The sequence below is a fragment of the Ambystoma mexicanum genome, chromosome 13, assembly GCF_040938575.1.
Source record: "Ambystoma mexicanum isolate Mex_15411 chromosome 13, UKY_AmexF1_1, whole genome shotgun sequence".
Lineage (NCBI taxonomy): Eukaryota > Metazoa > Chordata > Amphibia > Caudata > Ambystomatidae > Ambystoma > Ambystoma mexicanum.
The window spans coordinates 356,523,386-356,539,203 of record NC_090938.1 but is presented as its reverse complement, the minus strand read 5'-3'; the positions used below and the strand labels follow the sequence as shown (position 1 = coordinate 356,539,203).

Below are 15,818 nucleotides of genomic sequence, written 5' to 3'. Positions count from 1 at the left end.
TTACTCTATTGAACAGTACAGCGGTTCTGGGTTGCACGCCTTTCTCTATTTTCAGGGACGTTGATGTGGCAAAATTTAATTGGAAAAGGGTTATTACCATCACTCACTATTTAAATTCAATGACATCACAGGAAGCAGCAGCATCTGAACTTTGATCTTGGCTGGAAACGTTGAATTATGCCAAACACTGGGAAACTGGAGCTTGCGTTATGCTGGTTTTACTACTAATGGTGTGCCATACGGAAGCTCAAGCACCTTCCTCTGGATTAGTGTTGTGAACCCTCCAGGAGCTCTTGTTATATTTTTCTGAACTTCAACTTGATGTGTTTATCTATCAATGGCCGGGTAAGGAAGAACGAGTCAACGATCTTGTTTCTACTATGACAAACATGATCTATTTTTCACTGACTTTGCACCACCATTGTTTTATCTCCTCTTTAAGCATGGGACTCGAGCACCGTTCCCAAGCAGACGAGGTGGCCGAGTGGTTAAGGTGATGGACTGCTAATCCATTGTGCTCTGCACGCGTGGGTTCGAATCCCACCTTCGTCGTATTTTTTCTTTATAGTCTGCATTTAAACATAGACCAAAGTCTTTCAACCTCCCTGTGAAAGACAGGAATGAGTACAGATATGGAAATAGAGATGTAAAAATAAGTTCATTGGTGCAGGCGGAGAATGAAATTAGTCAAAGACTTTCCTCGTAGGTTTCCATTCTTTACTATTATAGGAGCCAAAATCAGCGCAGTTAGTAAATTCCCAAGCTTACATCCCAAATTCTTTTTTCTTTTAGTTGTCTGCCTTTTACATGTTCCTTTTGCCATCATTCTGACCTGCTATCTAAACTCATGAACCTGTTCAGCATCCTACTCAATACATACATACCCGTAAAAGTACATACTCAAACGCATACCGACAATGTATCACCAACATAAGCACACACGCTTTCGCAAATCAGATGTATGATGACGTACTGAACACATGCAGAGATATACAGCCATTTTTACACAACCAGAAATTCATATACCTGGAGATCTACCTAGGTAAAACCCATGGTTTTTTTGCACTTTCTGTTGTTGGCTGTGAGCAAGCAGCAGGTGGCCTTGTAGCTCAGTGGCAGAGCACTGGTCTCGTAAACCAGGGGTCATGAGTTCAAACCTCATCAGGGCCTCGGGCGGGCGGATTATTTTCAAAAAGCACGGGGAAGAGAAGCCAGAGTTGCACCATCTACAGAGAACCTTTTATGACGGGATGCATCCTCATAATTGAAGTCTTCAACAGAAGGAGTGAAATAGAGTTCGAGAGGAAGGCCTAATGTTTTCAGGCAAAGACTGACAAAAACCTTGCAATGTCGTATGTAGCTGCTTTGGTGAAAAGACTGTTCAAGTTCACAATGCAACGGAGGGGTGTTCCCCATCTCCATACAATCATCTCTTTGATAATGTAAACGTGCCAGGCGTGTTGAAAGACAAAGACAGACACAACCGCACATACCAGTTGAAGAAAGACAGCCAGCAAACACATTTGTATAGAGGTAAGCAAGCCTCAATTAGAGATGTGAGTCCCTCCGTTTCTGCGGGAGTCCACAAGTTTAATAAAAAATGAACACATATCTTTCATGTTCTAATGATTACCAATCTTTCTGATTAGCTCTGCATAGCTCCAATGGCTATGTGTGTGTGTGTGTGTGTATGTGCCCGTGTGTGTAGGGGAAGGGGTCGGTAGATGTGTTCACGCAGAGCAAGTTGCATACATCGCCAACAGCCATTCTCTCCTGCTCCTGTGCATCCAGTTCGGAAGCGAACCCACCCAATTGTTCTATATGTCTGCTACCCTGACCGCATTCACACATCATTGGCTATTAGTATGCAGCTTGTGGGCGCTGTCAATGGGATATAAGCACCATTCCCCATGTCTGCAATAGCTAGACCAGATTCTGAGGTATGATGAGCAGGGGTCCAGGCACTTCCACTTCCCCTGACAAACGCCGGGCTTAGCCCTGCCGGGCCTAGCCCTGAGGGGCCTAACTGGGCATGGCCCTGTGTAAGGTAGGGTGAGCAGGGGACCACTTGCAACTAACCTTCGGCACCAATCAGGCATGGAGAGGTCTGTGCAAATGCCCAGCCCTTTAGCAATCTCGATCTGCAAAACCTTCAACTCCTAATTCTCATGGCTCCCAGAAGCCCTAGCCCATATGCAAATGAGGCGAGTTCCTATCAGCATCCTTGTTCTGCTTGATTTTATCAAAGTGACTGCCTGATTAGTGAAAGGGTATTTATTCTCAGAGGTTTGCTTCAAAGGCGATAATGCAGTAAATAGACAACATTATTCTTTGTAAGTTGATATTGTCTCCTGGATCCTACTCCAGTAACCCTTTTTCTACCTTTACAAATGTCTTCCGTAAGTGGTGCTCAGCAGAAAATGGAGTATAATAACAGTTGACATTTTTTATTTTCTGTTCTATTTTCAAAAACCCTCCGTAGCTGTATTTAAAGCGCAAACACCCCATAAATAACTTGCAATGAGTATTCCATGTCTAAAAGGCAGAGGAGCTGTCATACAACATTAACTGACAATCAAGGAAACCTTGAGGTGAACCAAAAAATGTCCAGAACATTTATTGGTTCAATAATTCAGTTTTGAGGTGAATTAGTAAAAAGTTCCAAAGTTGCTCTAGGTGAGGCTTGAACTCACAACCTCGGCATTGCTCACTGCATGTACTGCTGTATAAGTACCGCACGCTAACCGATTGCGCCACTGGAGCTGCTGTGTTTTGGTTTTCGACATGAAACTACACCCACAAACACACACACAAGTGTACAAAAGCACCCACAAGCTCTGGCATTGTCTTTTTAGCTGACACCAAATTATGGGTGCCTTGTAGTGCCCATATTGTGCCACTGGAGCTTACCTTTTAGCCTGATATACACTTTGCCACTGATGTTCAGCCAATGGTGCAGTCAAATGTCCCTTCTACATTTTTGTCAGGCTGCAGGCAGTGCCACTGGAGCCAGCATGATGCTCTTCCTCATATTCAACACGTGTCAATTGAAACACCTCCCAATGTCATCTTGGCGATGCCTATAAACACCCCAGGACTTTGATGAATTTTTCTCAACAGCAAGTGAGGCAGTTTTCCTGCAAACGGCTGTATGTACCTCAACAAGGAACGCATTGTGGTTCTATTTTGAAGATGTTTGTGTTATTACCTGTAAAGACTTGAATGCCTAACATAATCCCTGTAGACGAGGTGGCCGAGTGGTTAAGGTGATGGACTGCTAATCTGCTATACACGCGTGGGTTCGAATCCCACCTTCGTCGATTTTAACTTTTGAAATCTTTTTTAAACATCTGCATTGCTCTAAGCACCATTGCCATTGGCTTTCAAAGAACATACAGACAAAAGTGAAAATATGCATGTTAGTTGATTAAGAAGGACACAAACAAGGTTGTCGTGTTACTGGCAGGAATGCAATCTGCTGTGCTTGACTACCCTTTGAGCCAGAATCCGGATAGAAATTTTAAAAAGCAAAGGTAATATCCATATTGTCTCTCTGCTGCCATGTACATGTTTTTTTCAACTTTCACGCATCACATCTCCTCATTAGTCACCCTAAAATTGCGCGGAATACGCACAAATTAGCTGCTCCTCAAAAAATCGGCCAGAAAAAAACAGGTCAAATCACAATCATATACATACATTCTCACACACCCTTCAAATATGTCTACCCAGTAAACATCATGTTGTGTGCTCGTTGTGTTGCTGTTATGCGTCATAAACTGAGGGGCTCTGTAGCTCAGTGGCAGAGCACTGGTCTTGTAAACCAGGGGTCGTGAGTTCGATCCTCATCAGGGCCTCCAAATGGTAATTTTCTTGAACATTGTTGAATAGGAACTGATATTGCACATTGTACCTGTGCAACCTTTTACCAATGGATTCGGGCCTATAACAAAGCCACAAGCGCAAGGTGTCTGAATAGTCTGTGGGGAAGGTCGGCTTTCTGGACCTAATTTCTTCAAGAAAAAGACCTTGATAATCTTGTGATGACAGATGCAGATGATCACGGTGAAGCCCTTACTCTATTGAACAGTACAGCGGTTCTGGGTTGCACGCCTTTCTCTATTTTCAGGGACGTTGATGTGGCAAAATTTAATTGGAAAAGGGTTATTGCCATCACTCACTATTTAAATTCAATGACATCACAGGAAGCAGCAGCATCTGAACTTTGATCTTGGCTGGAAACGTTGAATGATGCCAAACACTGGGAAACTGGAGCTTGCGTTATGCTGGTTTTACTACTAATGGTGTGCCATACGGAAGCTCAAGCACCTTCCTCTGGATTAGTGTTGTGAACCCTCCAGGAGCTCTTGTTATATTTTTCTGAACTTCAACTTGATGTGTTTATCTATCAATGGCCGGGTAAGGAAGAACGAGTCAACGATCTTGTTTCTACTATGACAAACATGATCTATTTTTCACTGACTTTGCACCACCATTGTTTTATCTCTTCTTTAAGCATGGGACTCGAGCACCGTTCCCAAACAGACGAGGTGGCCGAGTGGTTAAGGCGATGGACTGCTAATCCATTGTGCTCTGCACGCGTGGGTTCGAATCCCACCTTCGTCGTATTTTTTCTTTATAGTCTGCATTTAAACATAGACCAAAGTCTTTCAACCTCCCTGTGAAAGACAGGAATGAGTACAGATATGGAAATAGAGATGTAAAAATAAGTTCATTGGTGCAGGCGGAGAATGAAATTAGTCAAAGACTTTCCTCGTAGGTTTCCATTCTTTACTATTATAGGAGCCAAAATCAGCGCAGTTAGTAAATTCCCAAGCTTACATCCCAAATTCTTTTTTCTTTTAGTTGTCTGCCTTTTGCCATCATTCTGACCTGCTATCTAAACTCATGAACCTGTTCAGCATCCTACTCAATACATACATACCCGTAAAAGTACATACTCAAACGCATACCGACAATGTATCACCAACATAAGCACACACGCTTTCGCAAATCAGATGTATGATGACGTACTGAACACATGCAGAGATATACAGCCATTTTTACACAACCAGAAATTCATATACCTGGAGATCTACCTAGGTAAAACCCATGGTTTCTTTGCACTTTCTGTTGTTGGCTGTGAGCAAGCAGCAGGTGGCCTTGTAGCTCAGTGGCAGAGCACTGGTCTCGTAAACCAGGGGTCATGAGTTCAAACCTCATCAGGGCCTCGGGCGGATTATTTTCAAAAAGGGAAGAGAAGCCAGAGTTGCACCATCTACAGAGAACCTTTTATGACGGGATGCATCCTCATAATTGAAGTCTTCCACAGAAGGAGTGAAATAGAGTTCGAGAGGAAGGCCTAATGTTTTCAGGCAAAGACTGACAAAAACCTTGCAATGTCGCATGTAGCTGCTTTGGTGAAAAGACTGTTCAAGTTCACAATGCAACGGAGGGGTGTTCCCCATCTCCATACAATCATCTCTTTGATAATGTAAACGTGCCAGGCGTGTTGAAAGACAAAGACAGATACAACCGCACATACCAGTTGAAGAAAGACAGCCAGCAAACACATTTGTATAGAGGTAAGCAAGCCTCAATTAGAGATGTGAGTCCCTCCGTTTCTGCGGGAGTCCACAAGTTTAATAAAAAATGAACACATATCTTTCATGTTCTAATGATTACCAATCTTTCTGATTAGCTCTGCATAGCTCCAATGGCTATGTGTGTGTGTGTGTGTATGTGCCCGTGTGTGTAGGGGAAGGGGTCGGTAGATGTGTTCACGCAGAGCAAGTTGCATACATCGCCAACAGCCATTCTCTCCTGCTCCTGTGCATCCAGTTCGGAAGCGAACCCACCCAATTGTTCTATATGTCTGCTACCCTGACCGCATTCACACATCATTGGCTATTAGTATGCAGCTTGTGGGCGCTGTCAATGGGATATAAGCACCATTCCCCATGTCTGCAATAGCTAGACCAGATTCTGAGGTATGAGGAGCAGGGGTCCAGGCACTTCGCCTGACAAAAGCCGGGCTTAGCCCTGCCGGGCCTAGCCCTGAGGGGCCTAACTGGGCATGGCCCTGTGTAAGGTAGGGTGAGCAGGGGACCACTTGCAACTAACCTTCGGCACCAATCAGACATGGAGAGGTCTGTGCAAATGCCCAGCCCTTTAGCAATCTCGATCTGCAAAACCTTCAACTCCTAATTCTCATGGCTCCCAGAAGCCCTAGCCCATATGCAAATGAGGCGAGTTCCTATCAGCATCCTTGTTCTGCTTGATTTTATCAAAGTGACTGCCTGATTAGTGAAAGGGTATTTATTCTCAGAGGTTTGCTTCAAAGGCGATAATGCAGTAAATAGACAACATTATTCTTTGTAAGTTGATATTGTCTCCTGGATCCTACTCCAGTAACCCTTTTTCTACCTTTACAAATGTCTTCCGTAAGTGGTGCTCAGCAGAAAATGGAGTATAATAACAGTTGACATTTTTTATTTTCTGTTCTATTTTCAAAAACCCTCCGTAGCTGTATTTAAAGCGCAAACACCCCATAAATAACTTGCAATGAGTATTCCATGTCTAAAAGGCAGAGGAGCTGTCATACAACATTAACTGACAATCAAGGAAACCTTGAGGTGAACCAAAAAATGTCCAGAACATTTATTGGTTCAATAATTCAGTTTTGAGGTGAATTAGTAAAAAGTTCCAAAGTTGCTCCAGGTGAGGCTTGAACTCACAACCTCGGCATTGCTCACTGCATGTACTGCTGTATAAGTACCGCGCGCTAACCGATTGCGCCACTGGAGCTGCTGTTGTTTTGGTTTTCGACATGAAACTACACCCACAAACACACACACAAGTGTACAAAAGCACCCACAAGCTCTGGCATTTTCTTTTTAGCTGACACCAAATTATGGGTGCCTTGTAGTGCCCATATTGTGCCACTGGAGCTTACCTTTTAGCCTGATATACACTTTGCCACTGATGTTCAGCCAATGGTGCAGTCAAATGTCCCTTCTACATTTTTGTCATGCTGCAGGCAGTGCCACTGGAGCCAGCATGATGCTCTTCCTCATATTCAACACGTGTCAATTGAAACACCTCCCAATGTCATCTTGGCGATGCCTATAAACACCCCAGGACTTTGATGAATTTTTCTCAACAGCAAGTGAGGCAGTTTTCCTGCAAACGGCTGGATGTACCTCAACAAGGAACGCATTGTGGTTCTATTTTGAAGATGTTTGTGTTATTACCTGTAAAGACTTGAATGCCTAACATAATCCCTGTAGACGAGGTGGCCGAGTGGTTAAGGCGATGGACTGCTAATCTGCTGTACACGCGTGGGTTCGAATCCCACCTTCGTCGATTTTAACTTTTGAAATCTTTTTTAAACATCTGCATTGCTCTAAGCACCATTGCCATTGGCTTTCAAAGAACATACAGACAAAAGTGAAAATATGCATGTTAGTTGATTAAGAAGGACACAAACAAGGTTGTCGTGTTACTGACAGGAATGCAATCTGCTGTGCTTGACTACCCTTTGAGCCAGAATCCGGATAGAAATTTAAAAAAGCAAAGGTAATATCCATATTGTCTCTCTGCTGCCATGTACATGTTTTTTTCAACTTTCACGCATCACATCTCCTCATTAGTCACCCTAAAATTGCGCGGAATACGCACAAATTAGCTGCTCCTCAAAAAATCGCCCAGAAAAAAACAGGTCAAATCACAATCATATACATACATTCTCACACACCCTTCAAATATGTCTACCCAGTAAACATCATGTTGTGTGCTCGTTGTGTTGCTGTTATGCGTCATAACCTGAGGGGCTCTGTAGCTCAGTGGCAGAGCACTGGTCTTGTAAACCAGGGGTCGTGAGTTTGATCCTCATCAGGGCCTCCAAATGGTAATTTTCTTGAACATTGTTGAATAGGAACTGATATTGCACATTGTACCTGTGCAACCTTTTACCAATGGATTCGGGCCTATAACAAAGCCACAAGCGCAAGGTGTCTGAATAGTCTGTGGGGAAGGTCGGCTTTCTGGACCTAATTTCTTCAAGAAAAAGACCTTGATAATCTTGTGATGACAGATGCAGATGATCACGGTGAAGCCCTTACTCTATTGAACAGTACAGCGGTTCTGGGTTGCACGCCTTTCTCTATTTTCAGGGACGTTGATGTGGCAAAATTTAATTGGAAAAGGGTTATTGCCATCACTCACTATTTAAATTCAATGACATCACAGGAAGCAGCAGCATCTGAACTTTGATCTTGGCTGGAAACGTTGAATTATGCCAAACACTGGGAAACTGGAGCTTGCGTTATGCTGGTTTTACTACTAATGGTGTGCCATACGGAAGCTCAAGCACCTTCCTCTGGATTAGTGTTGTGAACCCTCCAGGAGCTCTTGTTATATTTTTCTGAACTTCAACTTGATGTTTTTATCTATCAATGGCCGGGTAAGGAAGAACGAGTCAACGATCTTGTTTCTACTATGACAAACATGATCTATTTTTCACTGACTTTGCACCACCATTGTTTTATCTCTTCTTTAAGCATGGGACTCGAGCACCGTTCCCAAACAGACGAGGTGGCCGAGTGGTTAAGGCGATGGACTGCTAATCCATTGTGCTCTGCACGCGTGGGTTCGAATCCCACCTTCGTCGTATTTTTTCTTTATAGTCTGCATTTAAACATAGACCAAAGTCTTTCAACCTCCCTGTGAAAAACAGGAATGAGTACAGATATGGAAATAGAGATGTAAAAATAAGTTCATTGGTGCAGGCGGAGAATGAAATTAGTCAAAGACTTTCCTCGTAGGTTTCCATTCTTTACTATTATAGGAGCCAAAATCAGCGCAGTTAGTAAATTCCCAAGCTTACATCCCAAATTCTTTTTTTTTTTAGTTGTCTGCCTTTTACATGTTCCTTTTGCCATCATTCTGACCTGCTATCTAAACTCATGAACCTGTTCAGCATCCTACTCAATACATACATACCCGTAAAAGTACATACTCAAACGCATACCGACAATGTATCACCAACATAAGCACACACGCTTTCGCAAATCAGATGTATGATGACGTACTGAACACATGCAGAGATATACAGCCATTTTTACACAACCAGAAATTCATATACCTGGAGATCTACCTAGGTAAAACCCATGGTTTCTTTGCACTTTCTGTTGTTGGCTGTAAGCAAGCAGCAGGTGGCCTTGTAGCTCAGTGGCAGAGCACTGGTCTCGTAAACCAGGGGTCATGAGTTCAAGCCTCATCAGGGCCTCAGGCGGATTATTTTCAAAAAGCACGGGGAAGAGAAGCCAGAGTTGCACCATCTACAGAGAACCTTTTATGACGGGATGCATCCTCATAATTGAAGTCTTCCACAGAAGGAGTGAAATAGAGTTCGAGAGGAAGGCCTAATGTTTTCAGGCAAAGACTGACAAAAACCTTGCAATGTCGCATGTAGCTGCTTTGGTGAAAAGACTGTTCAAGTTCACAATGCAACGGAGGGGTGTTCCCCATCTCCATACAATCATCTCTTTGATAATGTAAACGTGCCAGGCGTGTTGAAAGACAAAGACAGACACAACCGCACATACCAGTTGAAGAAAGACAGCCAGCAAACACATTTGTATAGAGGTAAGCAAGCCTCAATTAGAGATGTGAGTCCCTCCGTTTCTGCGGGAGTCCACAAGTTTAATAAAAAATGAACACATATCTTTCATGTTCTAATGATTACCAATCTTTCTGATTAGCTCTGCATAGCTCCAATGGCTATGTGTGTGTGTGTGTGTATGTGCCCGTGTGTGTAGGGGAAGGGGTGGGTAGATGTGTTCACGCAGAGCAAGTTGCATACATCGCCAACAGCCATTCCCTCCTGCTCCTGTGCATCCAGTTCGGAAGCGAACCCACCCAATTGTTCTATATGTCTGCTACCCTGACCGCATTCACACATCATTGGCTATTAGTATGCAGCTTGTGGGCGCTGTCAATGGGATATAAGCACCATTCCCCATGTCTGCAATAGCTAGACCAGATTCTGAGGTATGATGAGCAGGGGTCCAGGCACTTCCACTTCCCCTGACAAACGCCGGGCTTAGCCCTGCCGGGCCTAGCCCTGAGGGGCCTAACTGGGCATGGCCCCGTGTAAGGTAGGGTGAGCAGGGGACCACTTGCAACTAACCTTCGGCACCAATCAGGCATGGAGAGGTCTGTGCAAATGCCCAGCCCTTTAGCAATCTCGATCTGCAAAACCTTCAACTCCTAATTCTCATGGCTCCCAGAAGCCCTAGCCCATATGCAAATGAGGCGAGTTCCTATCAGCATCCTTGTTCTGCTTGATTTTATCAAAGTGACTGCCTGATTAGTGAAAGGGTATTTATTCTCAGAGGTTTGCTTCAAAGGCGATAATGCAGTAAATAGACAACATTATTCTTTGTAAGTTGATATTGTCTCCTGGATCCTACTCCAGTAACCCTTTTTCTACCTTTACAAATGTCTTCCGTAAGTGGTGCTCAGCAGAAAATGGAGTATAATAACAGTTGACATTTTTTATTTTCTGTTCTATTTTCAAAAACCCTCCGTAGCTGTATTTAAAGCGCAAACACCCCATAAATAACTTGCAATGAGTATTCCATGTCTAAAAGGCAGAGGAGCTGTCATACAACATTAACTGACAATCAAGGAAACCTTGAGGTGAACCAAAAAATGTCCAGAACATGTATTGGTTCAATAATTCAGTTTTGAGGTGAATTAGTAAAAAGTTCCAAAGTTGCTCCAGGTGAGGCTTGAACTCACAACCTCGGCATTGCTCACTGCATGTACTGCTGTATAAGTACAGCGCGCTAACCGATTGCGCCACTGGAGCTGCTGTGTTTTGGTTTTCGACATGAAACTACACCCACAAACACACACACAAGTGTACAAAAGCACCCACAAGCTCTGGCATTGTCTTTTTAGCTGACAGCAAATTATGGGTGCCTTGTAGTGCCCATATTGTGCCACTGGAGCTTACCTTTTAGCCTGATATACACTTTGCCACTGATGTTCAGCCAATGGTGCAGTCAAATGTCCCTTCTACATTTTTGTCATGCTGCAGGCAGTGCCACTGGAGCCAGCATGATGCTCTTCCTCATATTCAACACGTGTCAATTGAAACACCTCCCAATGTCATCTTGGCGATGCCTATAAACACCCCAGGACTTTGATGAATTTTTCTCAACAGCAAGTGAGGCAGTTTTCCTGCAAACGGCTGGATGTACCTCAACAAGGAACGCATTGTGGTTCTATTTTGAAGATGTTTGTGTTATTACCTGTAAAGACTTGAATGCCTAACATAATCCCTGTAGACGAGGTGGCCGAGTGGTTAAGGCGATGGACTGCTAATCTGCTGTACACGCGTGGGTTCGAATCCCACCTTCGTCGATTTTAACTTTTGAAATCTTTTTTAAACATCTGCATTGCTCTAAGCACCATTGCCATTGGCTTTCAAAGAACATACAGACAAAAGTGAAAATATGCATGTTAGTTGATTAAGAAGGACACAAACAAGGTTGTCGTGTTACTGGCAGGAATGCAATCTGCTGTGCTTGACTACCCTTTGAGCCAGAATCCGGATAGAAATTTAAAAAAGCAAAGGTAATATCCATATTGTCTCTCTGCTGCCATGTACATGTTTTTTTCAACTTTCACGCATCACATCTCCTCATTAGTCACCCTAAAATTGTGCGGAATACGCACAAATTAGCTGCTCCTCAAAAAATCGGCCAGAAAAAAACAGGTCAAATCACAATCATATACATACATTCTCACACACCCTTCAAATATGTCTACCCAGTAAACATCATGTTGTGTGCTCGTTGTGTTGCTGTTATGCGTCATAACCTGAGGGGCTCTGTAGCTCAGTGGCAGAGCACTGGTCTTGTAAACCAGGGGTCGTGAGTTCGATCCTCATCAGGGCCTCCAAATGGTAATTTTCTTGAACATTGTTGAATAGGAAATGATATTGCACATTGTACCTGTGCAACCTTTTACCAATGGATTCGGGCCTATAACAAAGCCACAAGCGCAAGGTGTCTGAATAGTCTGTGGGGAAGGTCGGCTTTCTGGACCTAATTTCTTCAAGAAAAAGACCTTGATAATCTTGTGATGACAGATGCAGATGATCACGGTGAAGCCCTTACTCTATTGAACAGTACAGCGGTTCTGGGTTGCACGCCTTTCTCTATTTTCAGGGACGTTGATGTGGCAAAATTTAATTGGAAAAGGGTTATTGCCATCACTCACTATTTAAATTCAATGACATCACAGGAAGCAGCAGCATCTGAACTTTGATCTTGGCTGGAAACGTTGAATGATGCCAAACACTGGGAAACTGGAGCTTGCGTTATGCTGGTTTTACTACTAATGGTGTGCCATACGGAAGCTCAAGCACCTTCCTCTGGATTAGTGTTGTGAACCCTCCAGGAGCTCTTGTTATATTTTTCTGAACTTCAACTTGATGTGTTTATCTATCAATGGCCGGGTAAGGAAGAACGAGTCAACGATCTTGTTTCTACTATGACAAACATGATCTATTTTTCACTGACTTTGCACCACCATTGTTTTATCTCTTCTTTAAGCATGGGACTCGAGCACCGTTCCCAAACAGACGAGGTGGCCGAGTGGTTAAGGCGATGGACTGCTAATCCATTGTGCTCTGCACGCGTGGGTTCGAATCCCACCTTTGTCGTATTTTTTCTTTATAGTCTGCATTTAAACATAGACCAAAGTCTTTCAACCTCCCTGTGAAAGACAGGAATGAGTACAGATATGGAAATAGAGATGTAAAAATAAGTTCATTGGTGCAGGCGGAGAATGAAATTAGTCAAAGACTTTCCTCGTAGGTTTCCATTCTTTACTATTATAGGAGCCAAAATCAGCGCAGTTAGTAAATTCCCAAGCTTACATCCCAAATTCTTTTTTCTTTTAGTTGTCTGCCTTTTACATGTTCCTTTTGCCATCATTCTGACCTGCTATCTAAACTCATGAACCTGTTCAGCATCCTACTCAATACATACATACCCGTAAAAGTACATACTCAAACGCATACCGACAATGTATCACCAACATAAGCACACACGCTTTCGCAAATCAGATGTATGATGACGTACTGAACACATGCAGAGATATACAGCCATTTTTACACAACCAGAAATTCATATACCTGGAGATCTACCTAGGTAAAACCCGTGGTTTCTTTGCACTTTCTGTTGTTGGCTGTGAGCAAGCAGCAGGTGGCCTTGTAGCTCAGTGGCAGAGCACTGGTCTCGTAAACCAGGGGTCATGAGTTCAAACCTCATCAGGGCCTCGGGCGGATTATTTTCAAAAAGCACGGGGAAGAGAAGCCAGAGTTGCACCATCTACAGAGAACCTTTTATGACGGGATAAATCCTCATAATTGAAGTCTTCCACAGAAGGAGTGAAATAGAGTTCGAGAGGAAGGCCTAATGTTTTCAGGCAAAGACTGACAAAAACCTTGCAATGTCGCATCTAGCTGCTTTGGTGAAAAGACTGTTCAAGTTCACAATGCAACGGAGGGGTGTTCCCCATCTCCATACAATCATCTCTTTGATAATGTAAACGTGCCAGGCGTGTTGAAAGACAAAGACAGACACAACCGCACATACCAGTTGAAGAAAGACAGCCAGCAAACACATTTGTATAGAGGTAAGCAAGCCTCAATTAGAGATGTGAGTCCCTCCGTTTCTGCGGGAGTCCACAAGTTTAATAAAAAATGAACACATATCTTTCATGTTCTAATGATTACCAATCTTTCTGATTAGCTCTGCATAGCTCCAATGGCTATGTGTGTGTGTGTGTATGTGCCCGTGTGTGTAGGGGAAGGGGTCGGTAGATGTGTTCACGCAGAGCAAGTTGCATACATCGCCAACAGCCATTCTCTCCTGCTCCTGTGCATCCAGTTCGGAAGCGAACCCACCCAATTGTTCTATATGTCTGCTACCCTGACCGCATTCACACATCATTGGCTATTAGTATGCAGCTTGTGGGCGCTGTCAATGGGATATAAGCACCATTCCCCATGTCTGCAATAGCTAGACCAGATTCTGAGGTATGAGGAGCAGGGGTCCAGGCACTTCGCCTGACAAACGCCGGGCTTAGCCCTGCCGGGCCTAGCCCTGAGGGGCCTAACTGGGCATGGCCCTGTGTAAGGTAGGGTGAGCAGGGGACCACTTGCAACTAACCTTCGGCACCAATCAGGCATGGAGAGGTCTGTGCAAATGCCCAGCCCTTTAGCAATCTCGATCTGCAAAACCTTCAACTCCTAATTCTCATGGCTCCCAGAAGCCCTAGCCCATATGCAAATGAGGCGAGTTCCTATCAGCATCCTTGTTCTGCTTGATTTTATCAAAGTGACTGCCTGATTAGTGAAAGGGTATTTATTCTCAGAGGTTTGCTTCAAAGGCGATAATGCAGTAAATAGACAACATTAATCTTTGTAAGTTGATATTGTCTCCTGGATCCTACTCCAGTAACCCTTTTTCTACCTTTACAAATGTCTTCCGTAAGTGGTGCTCAGCAGAAAATGGAGTATAATAACAGTTGACATTTTTTATTTTCTGTTCTATTTTCAAAAACCCTCCGTAGCTGTATTTAAAGCGCAAACACCCCATAAATAACTTGCAATGAGTATTCCATGTCTAAAAGGCAGAGGAGCTGTCATACAACATTAACTGACAATCAAGGAAACCTTGAGGTGAACCAAAAAATGTCCAGAACATTTATTGGTTCAATAATTCAGTTTTGAGGTGAATTAGTAAAAATTTCCAAAGTTGCTCCAGGTGAGGCTTGAACTCACAACCTCGGCATTGCTCACTGCATGTACTGCTGTATAAGTACCGCGCGCTAACCGATTGCGCCACTGGAGCTGCTGTGTTTTGGTTTTCGACATGAAACTACACCCACAAACACACACACAAGTGTACAAAAGCACCCACAAGCTCTGGCATTGTCTTTTTAGCTGACACCAAATTATGGGTGCCTTGTAGTGCCCATATTGTGCCACTGGAGCTTACCTTTTAGCCTGATATACACTTTGCCACTGATGTTCAGCCAATGGTGCAGTCAAATGTCCCTTCTACATTTTTGTCATGCTGCAGGCAGTGCCACTGGAGCCAGCATGATGCTCTTCCTCATATTCAACACGTGTCAATTGAAACACCTCCCAATGTCATCTTGGCGATGCCTATAAACACCCCAGGACTTTGATGAATTTTTCTCAACAGCAAGTGAGGCAGTTTTCCTGCAAACGGCTGGATGTACCTCAACAAGGAACGCATTGTGGTTCTATTTTGAAGATGTTTGTGTTATTACCTGTAAAGACTTGAATGCCTAACATAATCCCTGTAGACGAGGTGGCCGAGTGGTTAAGGCGATGGACTGCTAATCTGCTGTACACGCGTGGGTTCGAATCCCACCTTCGTCGATTTTAACTTTTGAAATCTTTTTTAAACATCTGCATTGCTCTAAGCACCATTGCCATTGGCTTTCAAAGAACATACAGACAAAAGTGAAAATATGCATGTTAGTTGATTAAGAAGGACACAAACAAGGTTGTCGTGTTACTGGCAGGAATGCAATCTGCTGTGCTTGACTACCCTTTGAGCCAGAATCCGGATAGACATTTAAAAAAGCAAAGGTAATATCCATATTGTCTCTCTGCTGCCATGTACATGTTTTTTTCAACTTTCACGCATCACATCTCCTCATTAGTCACCCTAAAATTGCGCGGAATACGCACAAATTAGCTG

The 15,818-nt window shown here is 43.5% G+C and overlaps 19 non-coding genes across 19 annotated transcripts; 15 read left to right on the top strand and 4 right to left on the bottom strand.

Moving 5' to 3' along the window:
• Positions 1-470: 470 nt before the first annotated feature.
• TRNAS-GCU (transfer RNA serine (anticodon GCU)) lies at positions 471-552 on the top strand. Its single transcript has one exon. It is a non-coding gene; the product is annotated as a tRNA-Ser (tRNA).
• A 546-nt stretch (positions 553-1,098) lies between these two features.
• TRNAT-CGU (transfer RNA threonine (anticodon CGU)) lies at positions 1,099-1,170 on the top strand. Its single transcript has one exon. It is a non-coding gene; the product is annotated as a tRNA-Thr (tRNA).
• Positions 1,171-2,668: 1,498 nt separating this feature from the next.
• TRNAI-UAU (transfer RNA isoleucine (anticodon UAU)) lies at positions 2,669-2,763 on the bottom strand. The gene is made up of 2 exons: positions 2,726-2,763; positions 2,669-2,704 (listed from the first exon to the last, which is right to left on the bottom strand). It is a non-coding gene; the product is annotated as a tRNA-Ile (tRNA).
• A 480-nt stretch (positions 2,764-3,243) lies between these two features.
• On the top strand, positions 3,244-3,320 carry TRNAS-GCU (transfer RNA serine (anticodon GCU)). The gene has a single exon. It is a non-coding gene; the product is annotated as a tRNA-Ser (tRNA).
• Positions 3,321-3,785: 465 nt separating this feature from the next.
• On the top strand, positions 3,786-3,857 carry TRNAT-UGU (transfer RNA threonine (anticodon UGU)). Its single transcript has one exon. It is a non-coding gene; the product is annotated as a tRNA-Thr (tRNA).
• Positions 3,858-4,544: 687 nt separating this feature from the next.
• TRNAS-GCU (transfer RNA serine (anticodon GCU)) lies at positions 4,545-4,626 on the top strand. Its single transcript has one exon. It is a non-coding gene; the product is annotated as a tRNA-Ser (tRNA).
• Positions 4,627-5,159: 533 nt separating this feature from the next.
• On the top strand, positions 5,160-5,231 carry TRNAT-CGU (transfer RNA threonine (anticodon CGU)). Its single transcript has one exon. It is a non-coding gene; the product is annotated as a tRNA-Thr (tRNA).
• A 1,481-nt stretch (positions 5,232-6,712) lies between these two features.
• On the bottom strand, positions 6,713-6,807 carry TRNAI-UAU (transfer RNA isoleucine (anticodon UAU)). The gene is made up of 2 exons: positions 6,770-6,807; positions 6,713-6,748 (listed from the first exon to the last, which is right to left on the bottom strand). It is a non-coding gene; the product is annotated as a tRNA-Ile (tRNA).
• A 481-nt stretch (positions 6,808-7,288) lies between these two features.
• TRNAS-GCU (transfer RNA serine (anticodon GCU)) lies at positions 7,289-7,365 on the top strand. Its single transcript has one exon. It is a non-coding gene; the product is annotated as a tRNA-Ser (tRNA).
• Positions 7,366-7,830: 465 nt separating this feature from the next.
• TRNAT-UGU (transfer RNA threonine (anticodon UGU)) lies at positions 7,831-7,902 on the top strand. Its single transcript has one exon. It is a non-coding gene; the product is annotated as a tRNA-Thr (tRNA).
• A 687-nt stretch (positions 7,903-8,589) lies between these two features.
• On the top strand, positions 8,590-8,671 carry TRNAS-GCU (transfer RNA serine (anticodon GCU)). The gene has a single exon. It is a non-coding gene; the product is annotated as a tRNA-Ser (tRNA).
• Positions 8,672-9,217: 546 nt separating this feature from the next.
• TRNAT-CGU (transfer RNA threonine (anticodon CGU)) lies at positions 9,218-9,289 on the top strand. The gene has a single exon. It is a non-coding gene; the product is annotated as a tRNA-Thr (tRNA).
• Positions 9,290-10,781: 1,492 nt separating this feature from the next.
• On the bottom strand, positions 10,782-10,876 carry TRNAI-UAU (transfer RNA isoleucine (anticodon UAU)). Its single transcript has 2 exons — positions 10,839-10,876; positions 10,782-10,817 (listed from the first exon to the last, which is right to left on the bottom strand). It is a non-coding gene; the product is annotated as a tRNA-Ile (tRNA).
• Positions 10,877-11,356: 480 nt separating this feature from the next.
• TRNAS-GCU (transfer RNA serine (anticodon GCU)) lies at positions 11,357-11,433 on the top strand. The gene has a single exon. It is a non-coding gene; the product is annotated as a tRNA-Ser (tRNA).
• A 465-nt stretch (positions 11,434-11,898) lies between these two features.
• On the top strand, positions 11,899-11,970 carry TRNAT-UGU (transfer RNA threonine (anticodon UGU)). The gene has a single exon. It is a non-coding gene; the product is annotated as a tRNA-Thr (tRNA).
• Positions 11,971-12,657: 687 nt separating this feature from the next.
• On the top strand, positions 12,658-12,739 carry TRNAS-GCU (transfer RNA serine (anticodon GCU)). The gene has a single exon. It is a non-coding gene; the product is annotated as a tRNA-Ser (tRNA).
• Positions 12,740-13,285: 546 nt separating this feature from the next.
• TRNAT-CGU (transfer RNA threonine (anticodon CGU)) lies at positions 13,286-13,357 on the top strand. Its single transcript has one exon. It is a non-coding gene; the product is annotated as a tRNA-Thr (tRNA).
• A 1,484-nt stretch (positions 13,358-14,841) lies between these two features.
• Positions 14,842-14,936, bottom strand: TRNAI-UAU (transfer RNA isoleucine (anticodon UAU)). The gene is made up of 2 exons: positions 14,899-14,936; positions 14,842-14,877 (listed from the first exon to the last, which is right to left on the bottom strand). It is a non-coding gene; the product is annotated as a tRNA-Ile (tRNA).
• Positions 14,937-15,416: 480 nt separating this feature from the next.
• Positions 15,417-15,493, top strand: TRNAS-GCU (transfer RNA serine (anticodon GCU)). The gene has a single exon. It is a non-coding gene; the product is annotated as a tRNA-Ser (tRNA).
• Positions 15,494-15,818: the final 325 nt, after the last annotated feature.